The sequence below is a fragment of the Triticum aestivum genome, chromosome 5B (genome assembly GCF_018294505.1).
Source record: "Triticum aestivum cultivar Chinese Spring chromosome 5B, IWGSC CS RefSeq v2.1, whole genome shotgun sequence".
Taxonomy (NCBI): domain Eukaryota; kingdom Viridiplantae; phylum Streptophyta; class Magnoliopsida; order Poales; family Poaceae; genus Triticum; species Triticum aestivum.
The window spans coordinates 455,764,488-455,780,674 of record NC_057807.1 but is presented as its reverse complement, the minus strand read 5'-3'; positions in this window follow the sequence as shown (position 1 = coordinate 455,780,674).

The following is a 16,187-nucleotide window of genomic DNA, read 5'->3' as shown; positions in this document are numbered from 1 at the left end:
CTCGATGGAGTGATGAAAGGTAGGTGGGTGCAAGCGAATGAAGTCATGAATGGTTGCAGACGGTGTTCTCCTCGATACGTGCCAACAAGCGGTTAGACTCACGCTTGTTCCTCTCCATTTCTAGCATGAACTCTGTCAACGAAGGTTGATCTGGAGGATCCTCATCCCTACCATCTCCGTGGTTCTGGCTACGAGCAACAGAACTTTGCTTAACTGATGACATCCTGAGAAACGAATCGAAGGACGGAATCAGAATTAACTATAGGCTATAGAATGTAGGACAAGGAAATTAATAACTCTCGGACTCCTAGGTCAATTCCGGCAGCATAACGGTAGTAAAATGTTTAGAATGAGACATTTGGCTAAAATGGGGTAGTAACATACTCAACATCATTACTCAAGGTTTTGAGATCATACTAAGCAGACTACACCGGAAGTACTCGAAAACTGGGTATGACTCTGATCAACCAATCCTATGGGACTACGGAGTAGTAACACGTGATACTGATAGACGGAAGAGAAAGACTAGTTCCTTAACCCCGCAGGAAGGATAGGATGACTCAGATCAGAAGGCCATGAGGTAAAGGAGTAAAAATAGCCTTACGTTCCTTCCCACAATCAATTCCCTTACATAACTAAAGAATTTCTAGACTCAACTTCGACCAGTTTGGCTTGGTAATCCTACAGGCAGTCAGGCTCTGATACCAAAGCTGTCAGGACCTCGACTCAATGCCACATCGATCAAGCATGTAACACCTCATATCACTTTGCGGCCTCACGCACGGTATCCCCATGGGTGTCGCCTTACCTTTGCCCGGGACCGTTTGCGCCTTTTGGCACACGTATATGATAGTGTCGCTAGCATCCATATGATAAGGAGCCCGGGCTGACATGGCTAGTCGTAAACCCAAAGTGGCACAAACTTACAGGGACAGGCATCCATGACCCAACATCGAACGTGTCGGTCATCAACGAGTGAATCTAGGCTGTAGCACTGGGCTAACAGGACTCCGTTGAACCGGGCTGTAGCGGGCTAACAGGACTCCGGTATTCATCGCGTGACATTTCCCCGAAGGGACAGACACAGGAACGAAGAAGGACACATGCCGGCCAGCCTAAGTGTTCCGGAGCAGTAGCACGCTACCATGGCTCAGTGGAAGCACTAGGAGACATTTCCCGGTAAGAGAGGCTACCAAGGATAAACAACTAGATAGTCAGATCCCACACATAGCAATACACATTACACGTACGCATAACATGCAAGTATGTGCTGTACAACATGGCATCACAGCATAACTCAACAACTCATATAGATAAGGCTCAAAGAGCCATCATAGCATTTATTGCAAATAGGGGTCACAAGACCCATCATACAGAGCATACAAGCAACAAGCGGAAGCATTACATGTCTGGGTACAGACTTCTACAAATGAAAAAGGCTGAAGAGCCTGACTATCTACAACATCCGATCAAGATCGTAGCTGAGGTACAAGCTACTTGTCGAAGTCCACAAGACACTAGTAAGACCGAAGTCTCCGCTGCAAAAACATAAATAAAGCAACATGAGTACAAAGGTACTCAGCAAGACTTACATCAGATCCTATCATACATGCATTTGTATCAAGAGGGTAATGTGGGGTTTAGTTGCAGCAAGCCAGCTTTGACTCTGTGGCTATCCTGGTCTACGACTAACAGAACTTCTTTGAGGGGATATGGCGCACACGAGTCCACTAATCACCACACAATACACTACCATGGAATTATCCCCGTCTCCCTACGAGAAGGCCATCCATGGCACTAACACTTGTCTTGAGCATTTTATAGTATCCACTTCAAGTTGTCTATGTACCATGTAAGCATCCAAGAAGTCCATAACCGCGGACCCGGCTATTCGAATAGATCATGTTAACCCTGCAGGGGTGTACTTCTTCACACACGCTCTTGCCACTTACCGCCATATACACGTCATGTAACTCGGAAACCTTCAAGCGGAAGCCTGGCGAGGGTGTTGGCCACGACCTGACTAACCACACAAGACTGTAATCCAGGTTTATCGCCTATTCGGGTTCCATCCGCAAGGAGATCCGGCCGGGGTGTCGCTCACGGCCCCAAACGATGTGAGCAGGGTTCGCAAGCCCACCATCCGGGTGCCACTTGGTACACCGTGCCACTGTGCCTAGTCTGTCCCAAGCCCACCTGGCCAGGTGCCACTTGGTAGACTACTAACACTACCTACAAACACCAGAAACTAGTTGCGACTCCTAGACAGAGATCAAGTAGGTTAATAAGTCGAGAGGGCTTGGAGCGCCCGGATCCCAATGTGTGGTAGTATCGAGTCATTGGACAACATACATAGAACTCAGTGCTTAAGGACGGTTCCAGTGAGACAACCCACCATGTACTCCTACATGGCCTCTCACCGCTACCTTTACCAAATCGTGTTCACACACTTCACTCTCAGCATCAGAACATATCGTAGCACTCCAATTCATTCCCAATGAATCAGACCTGACACAACTCTAAGCAATAGCAGGCATGGCATGGTAGGAATGGGTTCAACTACCGCAGCACAAAGTACCAGAAGAATCGTTTTTTACCTAATGCAATAACTGAGAGCAGGAGCGAGAGAGTAGGATTGTATCAGAATGAACAAGGGAGTTTGCTTGCCTGGTAGATCAACAAGGGAGGCACTGCTTCACAGACAGGTACTCTGGAACGGTCTCTAGAGCAAGACCTATCGAGAAGGAACGGTGTTGGCAATCAATACACAAACATATGCAACAATATGATGCATGAACATGGCATGTAGATGTGATGCTGTTTGAGCTAATGCAACTAGTAATCAAATTTAATGAAGTCCATTTGAATCAAGGGTTCAAATGCAACTCCAAATTAAGCTCTTATATATGCCATTTTAGTGTTTCACTTATACAGTAGGTATAAGTTGGTTTTTCATGCATGAAACTACAGCAGATGGATAGATTGTATTTTTCTGATAATTTTTCATATATAAATTATTTCAATCTGAGCTACAGTTGAATTTCTTTGATTTTTTGAAGTTTGAATCATTTTCTGGAATTTCCTGATTAATTTAAATCCAGAAAATAAATAATTGCGTCAGCATGATGTCATGCCTGTGTCAGCAGGTCAACGGTGCTGACCAGGTCAAACCTGACGTGTGGGGTCCACACGTCAGTGACAGGGGGTTAAACAGGGGTTAGTTTAATCCTAATTAAAGGATTAGTGGCGCTGGGGCCCACTGGTCAGTGTCAGGGGGTTAAATAAGTGGTGATTTGCACTAAGCTAATCACCTGACGGGCCGGACCCACGTGGGAGGGCTCAGACGACAGGTCTCGCCGCCGGCGACCTCTAGACATGGCGGAGTCCGTGCCACAGGCCACGGGGATGGCGTCTGAGGGCACCGGGGCGTAGCCCGGGCTCTCGCGCATCTGGTGGGACAGGTGGGAGGAGCTGGGGGGCCGGAGCTCGCCGGAGCGAGGCTCGCGGCGGCGGCCGGAGCTCGGCTCGAGCGGGCGCTAGGCTACAGAGTGCGGGGAGGCAGGGGAGAAGGGGGAATCGATGCAGGGGCTCACGGCGGACTCGATGGCGTCGACGGCGAGCTCAGGGACGGCCGGACGGCGACGTGTGAGCGATGGAGATCCACGGCGGCCGGCGATGAAGAAGACAATGGGGACGGCGTTGCAGGGCGCTCCAGCTTGTTTGGCTCGTCAGAGAGGACGAGGGAGACGTAGCAGAACTTCTGGGCACGACGGAGGGGCGAGGGGACGGCTATGGCCGCGACAACGGCGAGCAGCGGCGACGATGGCGCTCGGTCATTGCGTGAGAGAGCGAGGGAGAGGAGGGAAAGGGCACGGGAGAGTGAGAGGGGCCGGGGGGCGCGTGCCGACGTGCGGGGCATCCAGGGCGACGGAGGGGAGGACAGGCAGGCAGGAGGCCGTGGCGCAGCTGCGGCATGCCGGCCACGCAGCTGCTTTGGGCGAGGGGGAGGAAGACGACAGAGGCGCCAGTGGGCTGGGCTGCTACTGGGCCGGCCACTTGGGCCGCCAGGTGGCTGCACAGGGAGGTAAGCGCCAGGTAGTTTTCCCCTTTTTGTTTCTTTTCTAATTTTCTGACATATGTTTTGATTTAATAATAATACTAAACCAATTTATTTTCTTATGCCATTTTTTTGTAGGAACTAGTGGTATTATTCCAGAGCTCCTCAACAAATGGCATAATTTTTGGACATATCTAATATATATAACATATATATATCCAATGCAAATAATTATGCATTAATTCCAAATGCCCAAAATAAATACTTATGATCTCCTAATAATATTGGTTTGATTTTTATCTCTGTCCAATATTTTCAGAGAGAAACATGAGCATTTTCTTGGACCCTTTTGGAGAAATTTTTATTTGGGTCATTTCCAAAAATGATTCTGAGGGTTTCACAAATCCCCAATTCAAATTTAAATGGAATTTAAACATGATGGACAAATGACTAGCTAGTCTAGGTCATACCAGAACTAGGGATGTGACAGGCGACAAGACCACAAGATCCGCCTGTGCAGTCGGCTGCTCAGGTGGCACCTCTGGCTGGCCGCCTTGGCCGGTCCCGACCAACGGAGGCGGCACCACTTCTCCCTCCAGGACGACTACATCGCCCCCCTCCCTCTCCGCCATCGGCGGGTCGCGGCCGATCTCCTTCGGTGGTGGCTTCGGAACATCCCGGGGCGAGGAACGGAGAGGGATGACGAGTTGCGGAGGCTGGCCACGCAGGGCCTCCGCCGTCCTCTCTGCGGCCCCGGCCTCCGCCCGGGCCCTGGCTGCCGCGTCGACCTGCGCCTCGGCCGACTCCGCCGTTGTCTCCAGGGCCGGCTCAGCGGCGGCTGCCCTTCGCGCCTCCACCTCCTGCTCCTCCCGCGCCTCCTACGCGTTGTGCTCCGTCGCCGCCTGAAGCTCGGCACGGGGGTCTATGCGACGGGAGCCCCAAGGCCCTCCTGCTCCGCCGACTATGGAGGCGGTGGTAGTCCGCTCAAGAGAGAGCGGGGCCCTGGTCGACGAAACGAACAAAGGACTTAGAAGAACATCAACCGAAGAAAGGAAAGGAAGGTGCGTAAGGACTAGAACTTACGCCGAGACCGCCTGCGGCTGCTACACCACCTTGCGGAAGCGGGCCGCCTTCGCGGCTGCCTTGTCCCACTTGGTTGCCGCCGCGGGCACCTTAGGCCTCTTCGGCCGGCCGCCGAAGGGAGTCGACGCCGCTCGACGCTTCTGTGCGCCGCCTCGCGCGGCCGGCCCGCCAGATGGGCCGGCGCCTTGGGGGTCGGCCGCCGGCTGGCGGCGTGGAACGGGATCGGCCTCGTTATCATCGGGCCAGTCGTCAAGGCCGGCGGTGAAGCTGGAGCCACCTGTCTCGCCACCGCCCCCCACGGCGTCGTCGTCCAGGGCGGCCGCCCCTAAGTCGGGGTCGTCAGGGTCGTCCGTCTCGCGGTCGGGGGCGAACTCGCGCTCCGGCCCTGCGGTCCCGGCCGAAGGATGAAGAAGGGGGTTGTGATTGAAGACAAGCTGACTGGTCAGGAGTCGGCTAGAAAAGAAAATTCGGCAACAAAGGAAGAAAGAAAAGTTTACCATGGGTGGTGGATTGGCGCGAGAGTATGGCATCATGCCGTACTGCCAGTTCGGCTTGAGCTTGCAGTTGGCGATGTAGTTCACCAGGTATGATACCTCATCGTGAGGCATCTCCCTGGTGCTGAGCCGTCTTGGGTCGAAGCGACCGCTCATCTGACAGATCAGATGGAGGCGGCCTTGAAGCGGAAGACTCCGGCGCTCGACGAAGGCGGCGATCAAGTCGGGCCTGGTTAGGCAGTCCGACTAGATAAGCACCCGAAGCTGGGCGACAGCTCCGGCTCCAGCCGACGTCAGCGACCTGGCCCGGTAAGACCATGAAGCCGGCCTCCCAGGCGGCGGGCCGCCTACGTAAGCCGGCAAGTTGACATAGTCGCCGTTCGGGGCAACGTTCTTCACGTAAAAGTAAGACCATTGCCAGAGCTTTACTGACTGGATCAGCGCAATAGAAGGGAAGGGGTTGTCGGCGGTGGACCTCCTTATGGCGATCAAGGCGCCGCATGGAGCCGGCACGCCTGCGACGACCGTGCCGAGCTTGGATTGGAAGAACTCCCCCCAGAGCTCGATGGTGGGGAGGACGCCGAGGAAACCTTCGCACAAGGAGACGAAGGCTGACAGCAGCACCACCGTGTTGGGGGTGAGATGGTGCGGCTGGAGTTGATAGAAGTCAAGAAACGCGCGGAAGAAACCGCTCGCAGGGAGGCCGACGCCGCGTAGGCAGTGCGACTAGAAGATCACTCGCTCGCCTTCCTCCGGCGCCGGCGAAACCTCCCTCGCTAGCGCGAGGTGGACTCGCACAAGATCTTCGCCCGGCAGCCGCTGTGTCTTGCGGAGAAACTCGATGTGCTCGTCGCGGACGGTGGAGCCGTCCCAAGAGCTCGACGTCGGAACCATGGCGGAGAGCGTCCGGCGCGGGGGCAATGAGCTTGTGGCGCGCTGGGAAGAGGAAAGAATGGCGGAGCAGGAGCACGACGAGAAGCTACTGCAGCAAGGAAGAAGAGGGAGGAGACAGGACGACGGCGAGCGTGCGAGTGACTGCGGCTCCCCCTCCCCGCCCCTACTTATAGGCTCGTGCAGCGAAGCCGAGGAGGCGAGGCACGGGGGCGTGGGATTAACTGCGCCCACTCCCCCATGACCCGCGATTATCGCGCCTTGATGGCGAGTGGGAACCACCACCGGAAGACGTGCGGTCGGTTTGGGCCACAGAAGATCCGCGCACGGGCGAGGAACGGATGTGGTGGGCCCCGGCCTGCGACGGCGTCCCGTCACGCGCGTGGGATGGCAGGCCCTGCTAGCCGAAGGGTGCCACATGGCGCGCGGAAGGCGGGCGGTCAGCCCGCCGCTCGGCTAGCACGCCAGCTGGTTCCCGCCCTCGGAATTTGAGGAGGCTTTGCCGAGAAGGAACGCGCAAGGGAGGCCGGCTCCTAGCTGCCCGCTCTTCGGGACAGGAAGCTGGCCGAGCTTCACGATTCCCCCCCTTTCGGCCGCCAAGCTCAACCAGCTTCAGGGACTACTGTCGGAGTAAATGACCACGGGTAGCCTAATCGGCTCCCTTTGACCCTTAGAAAAAACAATGGGCTGATCGGGCCTTGAAGCACCCAAGAGACAGGGCCGCCTTCCTCCGGCCGGCTATCACCTAGGCCGGCTGGCGGAAGGCGGCCCGGCCATAAACAACCTTAGGGGGACGCTGTGATCGAGCCAACTCCAAGAAGCCGGCCCATGAAGGACCGACTCCAAGCAGCCGGTTGTCGTTGTCAAAACCGGCGGATCTCGGGTAGGGGCTCCCGAACTATGCGTCTAGGCGGATGGTAACAGAAGACAAGGGACACGATGTTTTTACCCAGGTTCGGGCCCTCTCGATGGAGGTAAAACCCTACTCCTGCTTGATTGATATTCATGATATGGGTAGTACAAGAGTGGATCTACCACGAGATCAAGGAGGCTAAACCCTAGAAGCTAGCCTATGGTATGATTGTTGTTCGTCCTATGGACTAAAACCCTTCGGTTTATATAGACAACGGAGAGGGCTAGGGTTACACAGAGTCGGTTACAATGGTAGGAGATCTACATATCCGTATTGCCAAGCTTGCCTTCCACGCCAAGGAAAGTCCCATCCGGACACGGGACGAAGTCTTCAATCTTCTATCTTCATAGTCTTGGAGTCCGGCCAATGATGATAGTTCGGCTATCCGGACACCCCCTAGTCTAGGACTCCCTCACCGGCCCATGAAGGACCGACTCCAAGAAGCAAGCGACCGAAGGCCGCATCCTAAAATCCACCTCCCATAACAATGACGGGACGGGGCGTGGCTACAGCGAGCCCTGCCACCCCCGAATCCCGGAGCATGCATGGCTACAGTACGCCGTACGGAGCGGCCATCCCCCGTCCGGCGAGGCACTGTTGCCATGCGGATCATGATGCCATCCACGACGGGTTGCCAGTACGGCCCGCAGGCGGCGGGCCCTTTCGGTTAGAGAGACATCCGAAGGTGGCCCGGCCTCCCACAGCAGGCCTAAGGCCGGGCCGGCTTCCTATAGCCGGCTTGCTCCCCCCCTCGAGACGCGCACACCATTAAGCAAACAAGACGAGGTAAGGCTATAGTGGGAACCCGCAAGGCGGCGGCACTGTAGCCATGCTTACCTCGACACAGCCCTCATCATCAGAGGCGAGGCAACAGTAACCAGCCCCCGACAAGATCCCCCAAGCGGCGGGGGCCGGCCTGTCGACCAACGGGCCGGCAGCCGGCGGGACCCACCAGTTGGCGGGCCCTAGAAGCCGGCGGAGAAGACGGCGGTCGTAGACACAAACGGCCTGGGCCCGCACCCAGCCAGATTACCATTGTACCCCCGGGGGGTAGGCCTATATAAACTCCCCTGGATGCCCATGCAAATGGTTGATCTCAGGGAGTTTTAGACACTACCATAGGGAGAGAAGAGAGCTAGCCTTGCCCATCTTCCTCCTCCCACCGAACAGCTCAAGGAGCCTCTTGTAGCTTCTTATCGATCTAGTGATCATGCGGAGACCCCGCAGAGTAGGAGTAGGGGTATTATCTCCATGGAGAGCCCCCAACCTGGGTAAGATCTGCCGGCGTGCATGTCTTCGCCTTATCCCGTTTCCAGGCACCGGCGATGTCTTACTGGCTCCCACAATGATAAGCCATCCGTTGGCATATGTCACACCTACCACCGGACATTTATGTTGGAGCTATTATTATGACCCTAGGTGTCTAGAGTATCACCTAGTAATCTATGCTTTGTGTTCCCAGCATGATGATTCTGGCCATCATTCTCGAAAGCATCCCGTGATGCCACTTAGTAGTAGGTATTCTACTCCTGGGTTTCTAAACCCGAGATTTCCCTAGTTACTTCATGTTGTTGGTGTTTGCTAGTTCCTCTAGGATATTAGTAACCTTTGCGATAGTCCTCGAGATTCATGGTATATCCTTCTTCCAATACCATGAACCAATATGGCAGAAGTTCGGGAACCAAAAGATCACAACAAGAGTGCTCTCGATGAGTTCCCCTTCTGTATTACGATTCTGCCAAACCTACCTCTCTGCATGGATTGTCCAGAAGAAATATGTTGAACTCGTTCGACATTCTAATCCATGCGTCCACAACTCAGAAAATCGTATGTTCTTTTGAGTTGTCCCCCTTAGTCGTCTTCTGACCCTCGTCTATCAATTGATAGTCAAGAGTACGAGTGCATTCGTTCATCGATACCTATTACTCTTGTGGTCCGTCAAGCCATTCTATTCTGGAATGACTAGGAGAAACAAACTCCAGTACCTCATCCATATCTAGGATTGGGTCAAAGAAGTTACATTGCATAGATCAAAATGCCAATCCAACTTCTGGTCTGTTCTACCTTGAAGTATTACCTTCTTTATGTCAGGATTGTCATGAGAATTGCACCACCTCTTATGAATTCTTGACGTAGTGATACTTCTCGCCATCATTTTCATTTCTCGGTTCCCGTGTTGTTGCAACCGAATGCCGAGAGGTGAACTATGATGTGTGAAATCAATACTGGTAGCAACCTCGTTGCTTGGTAGTTAATGGACAATAATCTCATTCTTAGCGTGTTGGTATTGAATTATCATTCTAAGATTGATCGTGCTACCTAGTCCTTATTTTATGGGGCACTCCTCCATCAACAAGTTAGGACTGTGTCAATCCTCGCTCTTTTGATCATATTGTCTTGCCCTGAAAAGAAAGATTGTTCTCGTGCTTAATAGCATACCGGTGGTTCGTGATTTTCCGAATATCTTCTCGGAAGTATTGCTAGGTTGTCCCCTGACAGTTATGTTGAGCTCGTGATCAAGTTGGTTTTTGTGACCACCCCTTTTCCAAGAAGTTGTGTTGAATACCCCTGAGCTAGTTGGTGAAGCCAAACTACAACTTGGAGAGTTGTGTCACGCCCAATATGCGACCGTATCCAAAAGGAACTCGAAGGTCCCACCAAGGATAGACCCGCATATTGGAACGCTTTTGCAAGGTGGATATCATTACATCAACATTACATAATAGATGGGGATACATACATAAGGCATACAATGCCACATGAATACAACAATACAACATACAAGAACAACATCCGACTACGGATGAATCATAAACATAAACTCAAACAATATCCACCCTGCTAGCCCAGGCTGCCGACCTGGAACCTATCCCCTGATCGAAGAAGCAGAAGAAGAAACTCAACGCAAGCAAGCATCGCTCTCGCGTCATGATCATCGCAACATGTACCTGGAACTGTTGTTGTAGTAATCTGTGAGCCACGAGGACTCAGCAATCCCATTACCATGGGTATCAAGACTAGCAAAGCTTAATGGGAAAGGAAGGGGTAAAGTGGTGAGGTTGCAGCAGCGACTAAGAAAGTATGGTGGCTAACCAACGCAAATGAGAGCGAGAAGAGAAACAAAGGAACGGTCGTGAACTAGCAATGATCAAGAGGTGATCCTAAACACCTACTTACGTCAAACATAACACAGAAACCGTGTTCACTTCCCGGACTCCGCCGAGAAGAGACCATCACGGCTACACACACGGTTGATGCGTTTTAAATCGGATCTGGTGTCAAGTTATCTACAACCGGACATTAACAAATTCCCATCTGCCACATAACCGCGGGCACGGCTCTCGAAAGTTTAATCCCTGCAGGGGTGTCCCAACTTAGCCCATGACAAGCTCTCGCGATCAACGAAGGAATAGACCTTCTCCCAGGAAGACCCGATCTGTCTCGGAATCCCGGTTTACAAGACATTTCGACAATGGTAAAACAAGACCAGCAAAGCCGCCCGATGCGCCGACAATCCCGATAGGAGCTGCACATATCTCGTTCTCAGGGCAACACCGGATAAGCGAAGCGTACAGGTACCGACGAATCCAAGTTGCCAAGGAATGGTCCCGCACGGTGCTCTAGTTTGGACCAACACTTAGACAAGCATTGGCCCGGGGGGGCTATAATAAAGATGACCCTCGAGAGAGCGACTCCCAAGGGAAAAAGTAGGTGGTGGTGAGGCAAATGGTAAAACCAAGGTTGGGCCTTGCTGGACAAGTTTTATTCAAAGCGAACTGTCAGGGGGGTCCCATAAATCACCCGACCGCGTTAGGAACGCAAAATCCGGGAACATAACACCGGTATGACGGAAACTAGGGCGGCAAGAGTGGAACAAAACACCAGGCATAAGGCCGAGCCTTCCACCCTTTACCAAGTATATAGATGCATTAATAATATAAGTGATATTGTGATATCCCAACATAAACCCTGTCCACCATGGAGAAATCTTCAACTTCACCTGCAAGTAGCAATGCTATAAGAGGGGCTGAGCAAAAGCGGTAACATAGCCAAACACTGGTTTGCTAGGAATGGTGTCAAAGGTTAGAGGTTCATGGCAATATGGGATGGCTGGATAAACAGGTAATAGGTAGCGCAGCATAGCGATAGAACGAAGCAACTAGCATAGCAATGATAGAAGTGAGATCCAGGGTAGCGTTCATCTTGCCTGAAATCCCGCAAGGAAGAAGAACGAGTCCATGAAGAAGATGAAGCCACGAAGACGAACCACACGTAGACGAACGAATCCTCACGATCGCAACGAAACAGGAACTAACAAGAAGAAGCACACAACATAGGTAAACACACCACGCATGAACAAGGCATGATGCACAACAAGCATGATGCATGACCAAGCTACATGAAGCTACTCATGGCAAGAGATGATGCAAACAAGAACAACACATCAAGGCAAGTTTAAATGAGGCCGGGAACAACATATAACAATTCCGGTAAATTCTCATATGCAAATTTCGAAATTGGTCCAGAACTGAATAAAACTTATGCTCAAGTTGTTAAACAGCAAGTTAAGATGCACCAAGATGATCTACACGAGATTCTAGTCAAGTTACATATAAAGTTCATTAGATTCGGAGCTACGGTCTAGAAGATATGAGCAAAACAAGTTAAGCATGGCATTGATTCAAAATGCACCCAAACATCAAGCAAACACACCAAAACAAGGATGCAACATGGTAATATGAAGCTACATGCAAAATCAAGCAAGTTTCATATAGAGCACACTCAAAACGGAGCAACGGTGCAACACATACACTCTATACAAGTCATAGCAACAATCTGTCCAAAACAGCAACTAGGCATATTGCAAGCATCAAAACAACATGCTACAGCACCCCAACATAATAACAAAAGGCATGGGCATGAAGTACTGGTAAGGCACTACAAAACATGAACACTGAGCTATCTCCAGAAACAACTAGAACATTCTCAAAAAGACATGGGAAGATTGCAAATAATAACAGTTTTAGACTTATCAGGAAATAACATCAGGTTGCAATGTTTAGAGCAAGCAAACAACATGTTACAGGAACATATCATGGCAAATAATGGCATGGCATGAATCTACTAATAGCATAGATCAAAATTCCCTTACTGACCAAGAGTCAAAAAGGATCAGAAAATATGATGGCACCCATGTAAACATGGCAAGTTTTATGACAGATTCAAACATGGCAGGAACAACAATAAGTAGGCATGTTGGTGAGCTTGAACCACTCACCACAGAGCAATACATGGCATGGCAAGGCACCCAACAGTAATAAGGCATGTTTATGAAGCTAAGCATGTCAAGAGCAAGGTCATAGGATTCAAGGATCACTAGGAAAACACATGGGAACAAGTGAACTTAATGTTAACAGACTGACACCAACATCATCAAGCAACTTTGGAGCAAGATATGAACAATCTACAACAAGCTATAAATGCAACCAGGGGCATGGATTGAAAGAGCATGACATGTAGATCAAAACATGTTTATAGAACATCTCCAGATTATGCATAGAATGATTACTAGAAGCATGTTAACATAGCAACAAAATATAACAGAATCTGTCTAGTAAAACAGCAACAACAAGTACACTACTTAACAAGCTCGATTCACTCACCACAAGTCATTGCATGGCAAGAAAAGCATAGCATCATCAAGAAGACATGTTTGTGTAACCAACCAAGTCAAGAACAAGTCCATAGCATGCAAGGATTAACTATAGCAAGCTTGGCCAAATTGAATAACAAGTAAACAATCTGCCAGGAAATATTTTGAAGAAAAAGTAGATCACTCAAATGACATGCTAGACTACTCCATAATTGCAAACAAGGGCATGAATAGATAGACAATAACCATATGTTCAAAACACCCTTACTGAAGTATCTCTAAATATGCATGGATCTCTCTGTAGCATCAAGTTTACATGGCATCAAAATAACAGCAGAACAGGGACTAAAATCAGCAATATCACGAAGCCTAGTTTGCATGCTTGTGCTAGTCACCACATTGATCACAAAAATAGATGGCATACACCCCTGGAAAGATGGCATGGCATAGATCAAAACACATGAAGACATCAACCTCATAGGATGCACACATCAATCATGGCAAAAATGACAAATGAGCAAGTTATAACAATTTCAGCAGATTAACATCAACATGCACTCTTCCAACAGCATTTCGGGCATCAAGATGAGCTCAAATGGAAATGATGCAATGGAATGAAATGAAGTACTCGTCGAGTCGAACAATTTGACATATTATACGCATGAAACGGAGCTACGGATGCAGAGATACGGCAGGTCAAACATGGCATGATTATGCAAAATAAACGGGGACTTAGGCATTTCGGGGGGAGGAAGAAAGTCAACCTCCAGATTGGATCTGCGCCGGGCGCCGGAGTTGGACGAGGAGGGGCTGCCGACGTGGTCGGGGAAGGCCGGAGGGAGACGGGGCCGGTCGGATCCAGGCGGGGGCGAGGCGTGCGGGGCGCTCCGGTCGCCGGAGCTGGAGGCGGGCAGCGGCGGGCGGACATGTCCGGCGGGGTCCGGACCTGTCCGGCTGCGGGATCAGGACGAAGCTAGGGTTAGGGGCGATTTGATCTGCGAATTTCGGGGGAGGGGCATATTTATAGGTAGGAGGAGCTAGGAGAGTCCAAATGAGGAGCGGTTTTCGGCCACGCGATCGTGATCGAATGACCGAGAGCATGGAGGGCAGTTAGATGGGTTTTGGGCCACTTTGGAAGGGGTGTTGGGCTGCAACCAAAGAGGGCTTTGCGGTTACCCGGTTAACCGTTGGAGTATCAAACGACCTCCAAATGGCACGAAACTTGACAGGCGGTCTACCGGTGCTATACCAAGGCCGCTTGGCAAACCTCGGGCCATTCCGAGAAAGTTTAACACCCGCTCACAACAGAAGACAAAAGGGGAACGCCGGATGACATAGGAGTGCCGGATTGCAAAATGGACAACGGGCAAAATGCTCGGATGCATGAGATGAACATGTATGCAAAATGAGATGCACATGATGACATGATAAAATGCAACACGCAAGCAAATGACATGGCAACGACGGCGAATAACTGGCGGACACCTGGCGCATCGAATCCGGGGCGTTACAACACTCCTCCACTAACAAGAGATCTCGTCCCGAGATCTTAGGACCGAGACGGAAGGGAAAAAGGGATGAGGTGAAGCAAGAAGTCAAGAGAAGAAGCAAAGAATCGAGAGCACTCGAGAAGAAGAGAGGAACGACGAGAATGACGAGAATGGAAAGCTCACGGAATGAGATAGACTATGAAATCACTCCTGTTAGAACGAGATAAGAAACGAATGAGACTGAAAGAATTTAGGTAGCACTCCGACTGAAAATGGGAGGATTAGAACGAACTTGAGAGGATGGAATGGTACTTGATGAACTCTTGAAGAATGAATTAAATCATGAAGGACCACCATGAAGAACTCCGGTACAAAAGGATGATGAGATAGAATGAAGGATGAAAGAATAAGATTAGCCTTGCGGTGATTTAGACGGAGGTTCCGACGAGATGGCCGAGGAAATTTGAACTCCGGAAAAGAGAAGATGAAAACACTTGGAACTAGAATTTATTCATCAAGAACAAACTCCGAAGGAAGGAATTACTCACTTGGATGAAATAAGAATAAGATTTATTGTATGCTTATCCTCAACCAATTTAATGGGTGACGAGAGGATTTGGCATGCAACTTATTCCTCTTGAAAAGGATTGAGAAGTGACATATCTCAAACTTGAGAAGGTCTTCATGAACCACTGGTAGGATTGAAAAGAACGAATGGATTAATATGATAAACAAAGAAAAAGAAACTTGAATGAACCACCGTAAGAATTCAAAATGACTGATGAAAGAGAATGAATCACCGGGAAGAATACTGAGATGAACGAAGGGGCACGGATATAGAATAATTGGAGAACTAATTTGAAAAACTTAGAACGAAGAAATCTTCCGAAAAGATGGCCTCCGGATGAAAAGAAATGGACAAACAACTCCTGACATACTCCGGATGGGTAAGAAAGAATATCTGACAAATGGAATAATTCGAGAGGATAACATGAAGCTGGAACCACGAAACTTCGAGAGAACAGACAAGATTTAGAGGAAAAACACTTCTTCGATCTTCAAATGACGACGAGGAACGCCACCAAAATTACTGAGATACTCCGGGAGAATGAAAAGCAAAGAGGTTGAGCCAAAAATGAAATGATTTGAAATCGATCTTGGAAAGGCATGTGACTGATGAACTCCATTCTTACGTCACACTTGAAAAGAAATGAGAATAACTCCAGGGAATCAGAAGAGTCAGGTAAGATCCTGGGAAAAGACCTGTGGGTTAGGGCCCACTGAAGAGAAAAACACCGTTGGAAAGGGATGTTGAACAGATAGATGATGCACCGGAACGATTGAAATATTTGAATGAGGTGACAACCTCGAATTAATTAGAACACAGACGAATCTCCTGAGATGTCTTGAACTCCGGAATGATTGAATGGCGAGAGGCGAACGAGCAGGGAAAACACTTGAACCGAGGAAAAGAATATGATCAACACCGAATACTTGAATTGAGTGCACCGGAAAAAGAAAGGGATGAAGAATGACGAATGAGACGAGAATTCACCGGGTGAAATGATTGAGGGAAGACCTGAAGAGGCTCCGCACGAATGGAATT